Source organism: Arachis hypogaea, chromosome 6, assembly GCF_003086295.3.
Source record: "Arachis hypogaea cultivar Tifrunner chromosome 6, arahy.Tifrunner.gnm2.J5K5, whole genome shotgun sequence".
In the NCBI taxonomy this organism is placed as follows: Eukaryota; Viridiplantae; Streptophyta; class Magnoliopsida; order Fabales; family Fabaceae; genus Arachis; species Arachis hypogaea.
In genome coordinates this window covers 20,859,937-20,866,980 of record NC_092041.1, presented here as the reverse complement: position 1 = coordinate 20,866,980, position 7,044 = coordinate 20,859,937, and the positions used below count along the sequence as shown (strand labels likewise).

General features: G+C 40.6%; 1 non-coding gene across 1 annotated transcript; it reads right to left on the bottom strand.

Annotated features, from left to right (window-relative positions):
* Window positions 1–796: 796 nt before the first annotated feature.
* On the bottom strand, window positions 797–905 carry LOC112700215 (small nucleolar RNA R71). The gene has a single exon (XR_003153129.1). It is a non-coding gene; the product is annotated as a small nucleolar RNA R71 (small nucleolar RNA).
* Between the last annotated feature and the right edge of the window lie 6,139 nt (window positions 906–7,044).

Sequence of the window (7,044 nt, the reverse complement as noted above, 5' to 3'; positions counted from 1 at the left end):
TATTTCCTTTCTCTTTCTTCTTTTTCAAAACCTCCTAACTACTTTCTATTTCTTCTCGTTCGAAAATTTTATCTCTCTTTCCCTCTCTATTTTAAAAAATATCTCCTCTTTTCTGTCTATTGATTTTTGAAAACTATCCTTATTAAAGGACATCTTCTTTTCTTTTTCTCTTGACTTATCTCTCTAACAAAGGATCTCTATACTCTGACATAGAGAATTCTTTCTTCTTCTCTTCTTGCATTCTTTCTTCTTGTTTATGAGCAGAAACCAGGATAAAGAACCCCTCTTTGATCCTGACCCTGAACTAGAGAGGACTCTAAAGAGGCGGCTACAACAAGCTAGAGCACAACACTCCCTCACAGAAGTTTTCGAACAAGAAGCTGGGAATACAGACATGGCAGCCAATCCCAATGATAGAGGAGACGCAAAGAAGGTCATAGTGACTTTACTGCACCCACTTCTGATTTCTATGGGCGTAACATCTCTATACCTGCCATTAGTGCAAATAATTTTGAGCTGAAGCCTCAACTGGTCACTCTAGTTCAATAGAACTGCCAGTGTCATGGACTTCCACAAGAAAATCCCAATAGATTCATCTCTGGTTTCTTGCAGATCTGTGATACTGTCAAGACTAATGGAGTGGATCCAGAGATTTACAAGCTTATGCTTTTCCCTTTTGCTGTAAGGGACAGAGCTAGGTTATGGCTGGATTCTCAACCTAAGGAAAAGCCTAGACTATTGGGCGAAGGTGGTCAATGCATTTTTGACCAAATTCTTTCCACCTTAGAATCTGAGCAAGCTTAGGGTGGAAGTTCAGACCTTCAGACAGAAAGAGGACGAATCCCTCTATGAAGCATGGGAGAAGTACAAGCAACTGATCAAAAGGTGCCCTCCTAACATGATTTCAGACTAGACCATGTTAGATATCTTCTATGATGGTCTTTTTGAGATGTTCAAGATGGCATTGGACCACTTTGCTGGTTGTTCACTCCACTTGAAGAAAACACCTCAAAAGGCACAGGAACTCATTGGTATGTTTGCCAACAACCAATTCATGTATATTTTTTAGAGAATTTTTGTGAATAATGGGGTAGCTCAGAAGAGAGAAGTCTTGGAGGTTGACACTCTGAATACCATATTAGCTCAGAACAAGATCCTGACCCAACAGGTCAACATGATCTCTCAGCATCTGACTGGATTGTAAGTTGCAACTGGCAGCATGCAAGAAAACTCCTATAAAGGAGATGCCTATGATCCAGATCAACCCATGATGGAGGAGGTTCACTATATGGAAAATTCCTCAGGGAATCCCCACACTGAGCCTTATGAAAACACCTACGACTCATTATGGAGGAATCATCCCAACTTTTCATGGAGGGATCAACAGAAGCCTCAGCAAGGCTTCAATAATAATCAAGGAGGAAGGAACCAGAATAGGTTCAATAACATACCATTCCCATCTTCTCAGCAACAGATGGAGACTTCTAAGTAGAGCTTCTCTAACTTAGCCACTATAGTCTCTTATCTCTCTAAGACCACTCACAGTTTCATGACTGAGACAAGATCCTCCATTAGAAATCTGGAGGTACAGATTGGTTAGCTGTGTAAGAGGATCCCTGAAACTCCTTCTAACACTCTTCCAAGTAACACTGAAGTAAACCCAAGAAGAGTGTAAAGCTCTTAGTATGAAAACTGAGGCCGAATCTGAAGAGGACCTTCTGGCGTTGAACGCCAGCAAGGGAATAGCTGGGCATTAAACGCCCAAAGAGGGACATGTTCTGGCATTGAACGCCAGCCAGGGAGTAGAGGCTGGGCGTTCAATGCTCAAAGAGGAGCAAGTCTTAGCGTTAAACACCACAATAGGGGAGGATGGGCGTTCTGTGCCCACTAAGGACTCCCTTGTTGAAGAACTAAAAGAAACCAAAACTCATGAGGAGACCATAGAGGTTCCCTTGAATATGAAGAATACTCCTTCTCTGATGAGGAAGAGGAAACTAGGGAAGAGCAAGTTGCTCGGTACTTAGGAATTTTGATGAAGCTGAATGCCAAATTATTTGGAACAGAGACATTGGAGGACGAACCTCCAGTGCTCACCCAGGAACTCAATGCCTTGGTTCAGCAAAAACTACCTCAAAAGCTACCGGATCCCAGACGCTTCCTTGCACCATAGGGACAATTACTTTTGAGAAGGCTTTATGCGACCTAGGGTCAAGCATAATCCTCATGCCCCTCTCTGTAATGGAGAGACTGGAATTTTTGAGGTGTAAGCTGCCAAGATCTCATTGGAGATGGCAGGCAAGTCACTAAAAAAGGGATATAGTCTGGTAGAGGATGTCTTAGTAAAGGTTGAAAATTTTTACATCCCTGCAGATTTTATAATCTTAGATACTGGAGAGGACAAGGATGAATCCATCAACCTTAGAAGACCTTTCCTAGCCACTGCCAACGCCATAATTAATGTGGCAAAGGGAGAGCTCGGTCTACAGTTATGGAAAGATCACATTTTGTTCAAGATGCCTAAACCTAACTCCCTCCCTAAAGGAGAGACAACTGTGCAACACTTAGTGTTCCAATCTCTCTCTTTGTGCAGAGCTTTACAGAGTCCCCAAACACCAAATATAAGTTTGGTGTTGAGGAACTATCATCAAGCACTGAGAATGAAGGCACTAAGAAAAAGGTACCTAAAGGCTGGAGGGATAAGAAAATCCTGCCTGGCATGAGAGTTGTCTTCACAAACAACCCAGTCATTCCACACACTGTGAACAAGATCTTGTCTCTAGAGCACGTGAAACTCATCCATGATAGCACAGGAAGGATATTCACTTTAATGGGTGAAATTCTAAGCCTCTATCCATCTCCATAAAGGAGCTGACCACCAAACTAGTGACATCAAAGAAGCGCTTGTTGGGAGGCAACCTAACCATAATTATAGTATTCCTATTTTTTTTGTTATTTCTATTCGAGTTATATTAAGTTATTTTCATAGTTATTTCCTTTTTAAAGTTTGTGATCATGTGTAGTAGTCAGAGACAGAGACATTCGGAGATGGAAACAGAACACTCTGGAATAAAACCCTTGTTGGCATCGAACGCTAAACAATGGGGCAGGAGGGGCATTCAACACCCCATATAAGTAAGAAAGCTGGCTTTGAACGCCACACAGGGAGAAGGGTAGGTGTTCAACGCCCAAGAGGGAGCAGCTTTGTTGGCATTGAACACCAGAATGGGACCATTCTGGGCGTTCAACACCCTACAGGGACCAGAGACCTGGCGTTGAACGCCAGGAAGGGAATCCCTAATGGGCGTTTAACGCCCTTTATGGAGCAGGAAGCTTGCGTTGAACGCCAGTCAGGGAGCATAGGCTAGGCGTTCAATGCCCACAAGGGGGCAGGGAATTCGAATTCCCTACCCTCTCAGGACTAGTGGGTCCCACAGAATCTCTACCTACTCCCACCTTCCTATCTCTCCTACTTTCCCTTTTTTCCACACATACTCTTCTCCATACACCCTCAACCAATCACATCCACATCACTATTTTCTCTTCCTAAAACCCTTCATCACTCCCATCCATCAAATCCCACCAACCCCCACCCATTTTAAATTCAAATCTTTCCCACTCATATCCCCCCTCATGACCGAAAGCCAATCCTAACCCACCCCTATAAATAACCCATCATACAACCCTTTAGACACACACCTCATACACAATAATCCCTACTTAGCCGAATCCCTCTCTCCCTCTATCTCTACTATTCTCTTATTCTTCTAATCTCTTCTTCTCTTTTGTTCATATTTGCTTGAGGACGAGCACATTTTTTAAGTTTGGTGTTGCAAAAGCTTTTCTTTTTGACTTCTACCATCCCTAAGTATGGCGCCAAAGTCTGGTAAAACGTCAAGAAAGAGGAAAGGAAAGGCCATGGCCTCTGCATCCGAATCTTAGGAAAGGGAAAAATTCATTACCAAGGCTCATCAAGATCACTTCTATGAAGTAGTGGCAAAGAAAAGGGTCATCCCCGAAGTCCCTTTTAGGCTAAAAAAGAATGAATACCCAGAAATCCAACAAGAAATCCAGAGAAGAGGTTGGGAAGTTCTGACCAATCCTATCCCGGAAGTTGGGATCTTAATGGTGCAAGAGTTTTATGCCAATGCTTGGGTCACTAAAAAGCATAACACAAGTATAAACCCACATCCCAAAAATTGGCGCACCATGGTCCGAGAGCGTCTCTTGGATTTCATCTCGGAAAGTATAAGGGTGGCACTCCAACTACCATTAATGCAAGGAGACATATATCCTTACACTAGAAGAGTCAATTTCAATCAGAGGCTGGACCAAGTCCTTTCAGACATTTGTGTGGAAGGAGCTCAGTGGAAGATGGATGCTCAAGGTAAGCCTGTCCAACTAAGAAGGCTTGACCTCAAGCCCGTAGCTAGAGTATGGTTGGAATTCATCCAACTCTCTATCATCCCTACTAGTAACTGGTCCAAAGTGACTATTGATCGAGCAATAATGATTCACTGCATTATGGTTGGGAATGAGGTAGAGGTACATGAGGTGATACCTTAAGAACTGTACAAGGTGGCAGAAAAGCCCTCCACCCAAGTAAGGTTGGCATTCCCATATCTTATCTGTCACTTATGCAATTCAACTAGCATTGTCATAGAGGGAGACATTTCCATTGAGGAGGACAAGCCCATTACTAAAAGAAGGATGAAGCATGTAAGAGAGCCTACACAAGAGCCTGTGCAGCCTTCTCCAGAAATCCCTGAGATGCCTCAAGGGATATATTTTCCTCCCAAAAACTTTTTGGGATCAACTGAATACCTCTCTAGGAGAATTGAGTTCCAACGTGGATCAACTGAGGTTGGAACACCAAGAGCAGTCCATCATCCTCCATGAAATAAGAGAAGATCAAAGAGCTATGAGGGAAGAGCAAAAAAAGCAAGGTCGAGACACAGAGGAGCTTAAACGCTCAATTGGATCCACTAGAGGAAGTAGTAGCCGCCGTCACTAAGGTGGTCACGTTCCATTACCCCCTTGCTTATATTAATTTATGTTATATTTTCCTATTTTTCATTGTATTTTATTGTCTGTTTCCTGTTTCTAGTGCATGATCATCTTTGTTTATGTCTTAAAGCTATGAAATATTTCATGTATCTCTCACCATGCTTAAAAGAAAAATTTTATTTGAAAAAGAGAAGTAAGATGCATGAACTCGAGTTATATAATAAAAATGGCCCAATTATTTGTTGTGGTGGCATTACTTTTATCTTCTGAATGTATGAATTAACAGTGCATATTTGATGTTGAAGTTAAGTGTGTTGGCTCTTGAAAGAATAATGAAAAAGGTAAAAAATTATTGGTAATCTAAAAAAACCAAATATTGATTCTTGAAGCAAGAAAAAACAGAAAAAAGAAAAGAAAGAAAAAGAGAAAGAAAAAAATAAAAAAAAGAGAAGAGAGAAAAAGAAAAAGCCAATAGCTCTTAAAACCAAAAGGTAAGAGCAAGGATCCAATGCTTTGAGCATTAATGGTTAGGAGGGCCTAAAAGAAATAAAACCCATGCCTAAAAAGTTCAAATGAGCTCCTTCCCCTAACTAAATGCTTATTGTGTGAAGGTGTCAAGTGAAAAGCTTGAGACTGAGCAGTTAAAGTCGTGATCTCTAAAGCAAAAGAGTGTGCCTAAGAACTCTGGTCACCACTCTCTGGGGATTCTAACAAAGCTGAATCACAATCTAATTGGATTCACCCAGTTAAGTGCCTATGGCGTTTATGTATCCTGTAGTAATATTGGAAAACAAAACGCTTAGGGTCACAGCCAGGCTAAAAAAGAAGCTGTGTTCGAGAGAGGTTGAAGCTCCTCTTCTTCTACCTGTCATACAATCAGCAAGTCACAAGCAAGAGAAAAGTGAAAAAATCACTCTTGTTAAGGTTACTGTTAGTGTGAGTGAAGCAATTTATCGAACAGTTAGTGGATTAGTTGACAGAATTGTGAATTAACTAAGAAAATAAAACAAAAGGAAATAATAAATGAAAATAACTGAGACTGAAAGTAAATGACAAAAACGAAATAAACGAAACAAACGAAAATTGGTCAATCTAGTTATCCTCTAATTTAATCATTGTCGATACAAAATCAATCCCCGGCAACGGCGCCATAAACTTGATGCATGAAAACTTGTCTCTCAACAAATTTCCCTTCGGCAAGTATACCGAATTGTCGTCAAGTAAAAACTCACAATAGAGTGAGGTCGAATCCCACAGGGATTGATTGGTCAAGCAACTTTAATTAGAGGAATGTTCTAGTTGAGAATTGCAGAAAATTAAATGGCGGGAAAGATAAATGACAAGGAATGTAAATGCTGAAAGTAAATGGTGGAATGTAAATTGCAGAAAAGTAAATTGCAGAATCTTAAATGGGAATTTGGGGAAGTGATCATCAAAGTAAATAGCAGAAATTAAAGAGAATGGGTAAGATTAGAAATGGGGGATTCATTGGGCTTAGGAGATGTTGCATTCTCTGGATCAAGTTCATCTTCATTTCTTCCTCAATCAATGCATTCATTGATCTCCTTGACAATCTTAAGTGATTGGATCCCAATTCCTTGGCAACCTAATCTCTCTAAGCTTGAACAATTGTTCAATTCCTTGATTTAATTGCTCATGGGAAGAGATGAAGTGTGGTCACTGATTATACCACATGCATTCCCAAATCAAAGTGTTGGTAAGATTAAATGTCACAATATCCATCCAAACCCCAATTTGGTCCAGCATGAGAAAACATTTCTAGCATGATCTCCTCATTCCTCTTCCAAGGTTATGAGGAGATCCAGTTATGGAGAGTTTCTTTTCCAAGATAACTAACTAATTGGATGAAGATCAAAAGCTTTCTAGTAAAATCAAGAGAAATGAAAGAGGAAGAAGAATGAAAATTACAATTGATCCATCAAATTACAACAGAGCTCCCTAAACCAATGAAAAAGGGTTTAGTTGTTCATAGCTCTAGGAATGGAAATCAAAAATGAAGAATGCATTCTAAAGTAAACT